Raw genomic sequence first — 9026 nt, forward strand, 5'->3', positions numbered from 1 at the left:
GAGAGAGAGAGTGGGGAGAGAGAGATGAGAGGGGAGAGAGAGTGGGGAGAGAGAGATGAGAGGGGAGAGAGAGATGGGGGAGGGAGAGGGGGGAGAGAGAGAGGGAGAGAGAGATGGGGGAGGGAGGGGGAGAGAGAGAGGGGTGAGAGAGTGGGGAGAGAGAGATGGGGGAGAGAGAGATGGAGGAGAGAGAGAGTAGGGAGAGAGAGATGGAGGAGAGAGAGAGTGGGGAGAGAGAGATGAGAGGGAGAGAGAGATGGGGGAGGGAGAGGGGGAGAGAGAGAGGGGAGAGAGAGATGGGGGAGGGAGAGGGGGAGAGAGAGAGGGGGGAGAGTGGTGGAAGACAGAGGGAGAATGATAAAAGAGAGAAAAGGTTGAACATCCACCACTGTCATTGTGAAATGTTAAAACAATGACCTTTGTAGTATCTAGTTATGTCATGGTAACACCTGGCTGCAGAGCAAAATGGTCCTTTGCAGGTCCCAGATCTGTTTGTGCTGGCTTGCCAACTCCTGGTCTCGACAATGACCATTACACAGGAGTTGGCGAGACAACAGAAACTGATCTGGGCCCAGGCTAAAATGTTTCCCCTGTTGCATGACTTCCTGTGTCTCACCTTCCTCCAGCGACAGGCCAGCTGTTCGTCTGCTGAGAGATCGGGAGAGGCCCGCTTGTCGTTGGGCTGGCCAATGAACATGGATGACGGCAGGTGGAGTCCGGCCCCAGCACCAATCGGCACGAAGAACTGGAAGGCCTGCGAGGAGGCTCTGCTCTCCACATAATGGATGTGAGCTGAGTCCTGAGAGAGAGGGGGAAGAGGATCAAGAGGATGGAGGAGGATTAGAGGTTAGAATGTCTGTCTTACTCCATCAAACATGCACACACACACACACACACACACACACACACACACACACACACACACACACACACACACACACACACACACACACACACACACACACACACACACACACACACACACACACACACACACACACACACACGCAATATCTGTTCCCTCTGCTTTAATTATTTTCACCATTTTCCTTCTTTACCTCTCCTGCTCCTGTCCCTCTCCTCTCCTGTCCCTCTCCTGCTCCTGTCCCTCTCCTTCTCCTGTCCCTCTCCTTCTCATGTCCCTCTCCTTCTCCTGTCCCTCTCCTCTCCTGTCCCTCTCCTGTCCCTCTCCTCTCCTGTCCCTCTCCTGTCCCTCTCCTGTCCCTCTCCTCTCCTGTCCCTCTCCTGTCCCTCTCCTGTCCCTCTCCTCTCCTGTCCCTATCCTTCTCCTGTCCTCTCCTGTCCCTCTCTCCTGTCCCTCTCCTCTCCTGTCCCTCTCCTTCTCTCCCTCTCCTGTCCCTCTCCTCTCATGTCTCATGTCCTTCTCCTGTCCCTCTCCTCTCATGTCCCTCTCCTTCTCCTGTCCCTCTCCTCTCCTGTCCCTCCTCTCCTGTCCCTCTCCTGCTCCTCCCTCTCCTGTCCCTCTCCTCTCCTGTCCCTCTTCCTCTCCTGTCCCTCTCCTGTCCCTCCCTGTCCTCTCCTGTCCCTCTCCTTCTCCTGCCCCCTCTCCTTCTCCTGTCCCTCTCCTCTCCTGTCCCTCTCCTCTCTCCTGTCCCTCTCCTCTCCTGTCCCTCTCCTTCTCCTGTCCCTCACCTTCTCCTGTCCCTCTCCTCTCCTGTCCCTCTCCTCTCCTGTCCCTCTCCTCTCCTGTCCCTCTCCTCTCCTGTCCCTCTCCTGTCCCTCTCCTTCTCATGTCCCTCTCCTTCTCCTGTCCCTCTCTCCTGTCCCTCTCCTTCTCCTGTCCCTCACCTTCTCCTGTCCCTCTCCCTCTCCTGCCCCTCTCCTGCTCCTGTCCCTCTCCTGTCCCTCTCCTCTCCTGTCTCTCTCCTTCTCCTGCCCCTCTCCTTCTCCTGTCCCTCTCCTCTCCTGTCCCTCTCCTGTCCCTCTCCTCTCCTGTCCCTCTCCTTCTCCTGTCCCTCACCTTCTCCTGTCCCTCACCTTCTCCTGTCCCTCTCCTCTCCTGTCCCTCTGCTTCCACTGTGTGGTGTGAACATTCATATTTGGCATGGTCTGTAATGAGAGTCATCTGTCTCAGGCCCTGTCCTCTGACTCAGCCTGGTTAGGACCAGCAGCACATAAGCAACATTAGGGGCACAGAGCAGCTCCTTACACCCCTGTCACACTTCACATAAGGGAATCAGGTTGTGCTGGAGGGGGGGATTACTGTTGATCAAACACATAATGTGTCTTGTGTTCCGTATAACAAGCTCCTCTCTCCTCTCTGTTACTTGCACTCAGTGGCCTCGGGCATTGTGTGTGTGTGTGTGTGTGTGTGTGTGTGTGTGTGTGTGTGTGTGTGTGTGTGTGTGTGTGTGTGTGTGTGTGTGTGTGTGTGTGTGTGTGTGTGTGTGTGTGTGTGTGTGTGTGTGTGTGTGTGTGTGTGTGTGTGTAATCAGATTTACAGCGAGGTACAGCCATGCAGACCTCACGCCATCTAACTCAATTCGCTCCCAATTGTATTGAGATCTGCTGTCTGTGGTCATTCAGCCTCTATCTGCTTCACACTGAGTCCAGACACACACACACTGATGAATGCAGAAGCACAGCTGACTACCGCGAATTGGTCTCATTTTATGAGATTTGTCACATACACATTTGTGACATAGCTGGAGCCTGTTAGACAGCGAGAGGATTGTGGTTCGACCCAAAAGCGACTTAACAGAAACAGAGTTTATTTAAGTCCAAACAGGGAATAACAGAAATCCTCTAGACTTGTAGAGGGGAAATAACTGGAGAAGCGGCCACAGACTGCAGGTCGCTTCGGGTAGGCGCAGGCCGTAGTCGACAGAGACACCTGCTCACACGCAGCATCTGATGAAGGCAAAAAACACGACAGGACAGGGCGATACACAATCACAGCAAAAACACGACAGGACAGGGCGAAACGCAATCACAGCATGGTGAATACAATACAAGGAACCGACGGGACAGGAACGGAACACAAAGGAATAAATAGGGACTCTAATCAGGGGAAAGGATCGGGAACAGGTGTGGGAAGACTAAATGATGATTAGGGGAATAGGAACAGCTGGGAGCAGAACGGAACGATAGAGAGGAGAGAGAGGGGGAGGGAGAGAGAGGGATAGAGAAAAAGGGAAAGAACCTAATAAGACCAGCAGGGAAACGAACAGAAGGAAAGGCAAAATGACAAGATGATATAAGACAAAACATGACAGTACCCCCCACTCACCGGCGCCTCCTGGCGCTCTCGAGGAGGAACACTGGCGGCAACGGAGGAAATCATAGATCAAACGGTCCAGCACGTCCCGAGAAAGAACCCAACTCCTCTCCTCAGGACCGTAACGAAAAACGATAAAAAGGGAAACTAGGGTACTACTCTAAAAAAAATGAGAACTAGGGACAGACTGAGACACAGCAAGGGCAGGGACAAGAACAGGAGAGATGCGATGGCAGGGAACAGACTGAGACCCAGCAAGACCAGGAGCAGAAGCAGAAAAAAAAATTACCAGACTTCTTCTGCGCGCAGTCTGAACACGCAGCCACGAAACGGCGCGTGTCACGCTCCTGAGTCGGCCACCAAAAGCGCTGGCGAATAGACGCAAGAGTGCCTCGAACACCGGGATGACCAGCTAACTTGGCAGAGTGAGCCCACTGAAGAACAGCCAGACGAGTGGAAACAGGAACGAAAAGGAGGTTACTAGGACAAGCGCGCGGCGACGCAGTGTGCGTGAGTGCTTGCTTAACCTGTCTTTCAATTCCCCAGACTGTCAACCCGACAACACGCCCATAAGGAAGAATCCCCTCGAGATCAGTAGAAGCCACAGAAGAACTAAACAGACGGGATAAGGCATCAGGCTTGGTGTTCTTGCTACCCGGACGGTAAGAAATCACAAACTCGAAACGAGCGAAAAACAACGCCCAACGAGCTTGACGGGCATTAAGTCGTTTGGCAGAACGGATGTACTCAAGGTTCTTATGGTCTGTCCAAACGACAAAAGGAACGGTCGCCCCCTCCAACCACTGTCGCCATTCGCCTAGGGCTAAGCGGATGGCGAGCAGTTCACGGTTACCCACATCATAGTTGCGCTCAGATGGCGACAGGCGATGAGAAAAATAAGCGCAAGGATGAACCTTATCGTCAGACTGGAAGCGCTGGGATAGAATGGCTCCCACGCCTACCTCTGAAGCGTCAACCTCGACAATGAATTGTCTAGTGACGTCAGGAGTAACGAGGATAGGAGCGGACGTAAAACGTTCTTTTAGAAGATCAAAAGCTCCCTGGGCGGAACCGGACCACTTAAAACACGTCTTGACAGAAGTAAGAGCTGTGAGAGGGGCAGCAACTTGACCGAAATTACGAATGAAACGCCGATAGAAATTAGCGAAACCTAAAAAGCGCTGCAACTCGACACGTGACCTTGGAACGGGCCAATCACTGACAGCTTGGACCTTAGCGGAATCCATCTGAATGCCTTCAGCGGAAATAACGGAACCGAGAAAAGTAACGGAGGAGACATGAAAAGAGCACTTCTCAGCCTTTACGTAGAGACAATTCTCTAAAAGGCGCTGTAGAACACGTCGAACGTGCTGAACATGAATCTCGAGTGACGGAGAAAAAATCAGGATATCGTCAAGATAGACAAAAACAAAAATGTTCAGCATGTCTCTCAGAACATCATTAACTAATGCCTGAAAAACAGCTGGCGCATTGGCGAGACCGAACGGCAGAACCCGGTACTCAAAATGCCCTAACGGAGTGTTAAACGCCGTTTTCCACTCGTCCCCCTCTCTGATGCGCACGAGATGGTAAGCGTTACGAAGGTCCAATTTAGTAAAGCACCTGGCTCCCTGCAGAATCTCGAAGGCTGATGACATAAGGGGAAGCGGATAACGATTCTTAACCGTTATGTCATTCAGCCCTCGATAATCCACGCAGGGCGCAGAGTACCGTCCTTCTTCTTAACAAAAAAGAACCCCGCCCCGGCCGGAGAAGAAGAAGGCACTATGGTACCGGCGTCAAGAGACACAGACAAATAATCCTCGAGAGCCTTACGTTCGGGAGCCGACAGAGAGTATAGTCTACCTCGAGGAGGAGTGGTCCCCGGAAGGAGATCAATACTACAATCATACGACCGGTGAGGAGGAAGGGAGTTGGCTCGGGACCGACTGAAGACCGTGCGCAGATCATGATATTCCTCCGGCACTCCTGTCAAATCGCCAGGTTCCTCCTGAGAAGTAGGGACAGAAGAAACGGGAGGGATGGCAGACATTAAACACTTCACATGACAAGAAACGTTCCAGGATAGGATAGAATTACTAGACCAATTAATAGAAGGATTATGACATACTAGCCAGGGATGACCCAAAACAACAGGTGTAAACGGTGAACGGAAAATCAAAAAAGAAATAGTCTCACTGTGGTTACCAGATACTGTGAGGGTTAAAGGTAGTGTCTCAAATTTGATACTGGGAAGATGACTACCATCTAAGGCAAACATGGGCGTAGGCTTGTCTAACGGTCTGAAAGGAATGTTATGTTTCCGAACCCATGCTTCGTCCATGAAACAACCCTCAGCCCCAGAGTCAATCAAGGCACTGCATGTAGCACCCGAACCGGTCCAGCGTAGATGGACCGACATAGTAGTACAAGATCTAGATGAAGAGACCTGAGTAGTAGCGCTCACCAGTAGCCCTCCGCTTACTGATGGGCTCTGGCCTCTTACTGGACATGAATTAACAAAATGTCCAGCAACTCCGCAATAGAGGCACAGGCGGTTGGTGATCCTCCGTTCCCTCTCCTTAGTCGAGATGCGAATCCCTCCCAGCTGCATGGGCTCAGTCTCAAAGCCAGAGGAGGGAGATGGTTGTGATGCGGAGCAGGGAAACACCGTTGATGCGAGCTCTCTTCCACGAGCCCGGTGACGAAGATCTACCCGTCGTTCTATGCGGATGGCGAGAGCAATCAAAGAGTCCACATCTGAAGGAACCTCCCGGGAGAGAATCTCATCCTTAACCACTGCGTGGAGTCCCTCCAGAAAACGAGCGAGCAGCGCCGGCTCGTTCCACTCACTAGAGGCAGCAAGAGTGCGAAACTCAATAGAATAATCCGTTATGGACCGTTCACCTTGGCATAATGAAGCCAGGGCCCTAGAAGCCTCCCTACCAAAAACTGAACGGTCAAAAACCCGAATCATCTCCTCTTTAAAGTTCTGGAACTTGTTAGAGCAATCAGCCCTTGCCTCCCAGATAGCTGTGCCCCATTCTCGAGCCCGGCCAGTAAGGAGTGAAATGACGTAAGCAACCCGAGCTCTCTCTCTAGAGTATGTGTTGGGTTGGAGAGAGAACACAATCTCACACTGCGTGAGAAAGGAGCGGCACTCAGTGGGCTGCCCGGAGTAGCAAGGTGGGTTATTAACCCTAGGTTCTGGAGACTCGGCAGGCCAGGAAGTAACAGGTGGCACGAGACGTAGACTCTGGAACTGTCCAGAGAGGTCGGAAACCTGAGCGGCCAGGTTCTCCACGGCATGGCGAGCAGCGGACAATTCCTGCTCGTGTCTGCCGAGCATGGCTCCTTGGATCTCGACGGCAGTGTAACGAGCGTCTGAAGTCGCTGGGTCCATTCCTTGGTCGGTTCCTTCTGTCATGCAGGTGAAAGAGGACCCAAAAGCGACTTAACAGAAACAGAGTTTATTTAAGTCCAAACAGGGAATAACAGAAATCCTCTAGACTTGTAGAGGGGAAATAACTGGAGAAGCGGCCACAGACTGCAGGTCGCCGGGTAGGCGCAGGCCGTAGTCGACAGAGACACCTGCTCACACGCAGCATCTGATGAAGGCAAAAAACACGACAGGACAGGGCGATACACAATCACAGCAAAAACACGACAGGACAGGGCGAAACGCAATCACAGCATGGTGAATACAATACAAGGAACCGACGGGACAGGAACGGAACACAAAGGAATAAATAGGGACTCTAATCAGGGGAAAGGATCGGGAACAGGTGTGGGAAGACTAAATGATGATTAGGGGAATAGGAACAGCTGGGAGCAGGAACGGAACGATAGAGAGAGGAGAGAGAGGGAGGGGGAGAGAGAGGGATAGAAAAAGGGAACGAACCTAATAAGACCAGCAGGGGGAAACGAACAGAAGGAAAGGCAAAATGACAAGATGATATAAGACAAAACATGACATATATATACAGTTTTTAACAATGTACAAATGGTAAAGGACACAAGATAAAATAAATAAGCATAAATATGGGTTGTATTTACAATGGTGTGTGTTCTTCACTGGTTGCCCTTTTCTCGTGGCAACAGGTCACAATTCTTGCTGCTGTGATGGCACACTGTGGAATTTATCAAAATTGGATTTGTTTTCGAATTCTTTGTGGATCTGTGTAATCTGAGGGAAATATGTCTCTCTAATATGGTCATACATTGGGCAGGAGGTTAGGAAGTGCAGCTCAGTTTCCACCTCATTTTGTGGGCAGTGAGCACATAGCCTGTCTTCGCTTGAGAGCCATGTCTGCCTACGGCGACCTTTCTCAATAGCAAGGCTATGCTCACTGAGTCTGTACATAGTCAAAGCTTTCCTTAATTTTGGGTCAGTCACAGTGGTCAGGTATTCTGCCGCTGTGTACTCTTTTTTGTTAATTCTTTCCAATGTGTCAAGTAATTATCTTTTTGTTTTCTCATGATTTGGTTGAGTCTAATTGTGCTGCTGTCCTGGGGCTCTGTAGGGTGTGTTTGTGTTTGTGAACAGAGCCCCAGGACCAGCTTGCTTATGGGACTCTTCTCCAGGTTCATCTCTCTGTAGGTGATGGCTTTGTTGTGGAAGGTTTGGGAATCGCTTCCTTTTAAGTGGTTATAGAATTTAACGGCTCTTTTCTGGATTTTGATAATTAGTGGGTATCGGCCTAATTCTGCTCTGCATGCATTATTTGGTGTTCTACGTTGTACACAGAGGATATTTTTGCAGAATTCTGCGTGCAGAGTCTCAATTTGGTGTTTGTCCCATTTTGTGAAGTCTTGGTTGGTGAGCGGACCCCAGACCTCACAACCATAAAGGGCAATGGGCTCTATGACCGATTCAAGTATTTTTAGCCAAATCCTAATTGGTATGTTGAAATTTATGTTCCTTTGATGGCATAGAATGCCCTTCTTGCCTTGTCTCTCAGATAGTTCACAGCTTTGTGGAAGTTACCTGTGGCGCTGATGTTTAGGCCAAGGTATGTATAGTTTTTTTGTGTGCTCTAGGGCAACAGTGTCTAGATAGAATTTGTATTTGTGGTCCTGGTGACTGGACCTTTTTTGGAACACCATTATTTTGGTCTTACTGAGATTTACTGTTAGGGCCCAGGTCTGACAGAATCTGTGCATAAGATCTAGGTGCTGCTGTAGGCCCTCCTTGGTTGGTGACAGAAGCACCAGATCATCAGCAAACAGCAGACATTTGACTTTGGATTCTAGTAGGGTGAGGCCGGGTGCTGCAGACTTTTCTAGTGCCCGCGCCAATTCGTTGATATATATGTTGAAGAGGGTGGGGCTTAAGCTGCATCCCTGTCTCACCCCACGACCCTGTGTGAAGAAATGTGTGTATTTTTTGCCAATTTTAACCACACACTTGTTGTTTGTGTACATGGATTTTATAATGTCGTATGTTTTACCCCCAACACCACTTTCCATCAGTTTGTATAGCAGACCCTCATGCCAAATTGAGTCGAAGGCTTTTTTGAAATCAACAAAGCATGAGAAGACTTTGCCTTTGTTTTGGTTTGTTTGGTTGTCAATTAGGGTGTTCAGGGTGAATACATGGTCTGTTGTACGGTAATTTGGTAAAAAGCCAATTTGACATTTGCTCAGTATATAGTTTTCATTGAGGAAATGTACGAGTCTGCTGTTAATGATAATACAGAGGATTTTCTCAAGGTTACTGTTGACGCATATTCCACGGTAGTTATTGGGGTCAAATTTGTCTCCACTTTTGTGGATTGGGCTGATCAGT

At 50.1% G+C, this 9026-nt stretch overlaps 1 pseudogene; it reads right to left on the bottom strand.

The window, feature by feature from the left end:
• LOC124027511 overlaps positions 1-824 on the bottom strand; it is a 5006-nt pseudogene extending 4182 nt beyond the window's left edge.
• Positions 825-9026: the final 8202 nt, after the last annotated feature.

The sequence above is a fragment of the Oncorhynchus gorbuscha genome, unplaced genomic scaffold (assembly GCF_021184085.1).
Source record: "Oncorhynchus gorbuscha isolate QuinsamMale2020 ecotype Even-year unplaced genomic scaffold, OgorEven_v1.0 Un_scaffold_3313, whole genome shotgun sequence".
NCBI classification, from domain to species: Eukaryota; Metazoa; Chordata; class Actinopteri; order Salmoniformes; family Salmonidae; genus Oncorhynchus; species Oncorhynchus gorbuscha.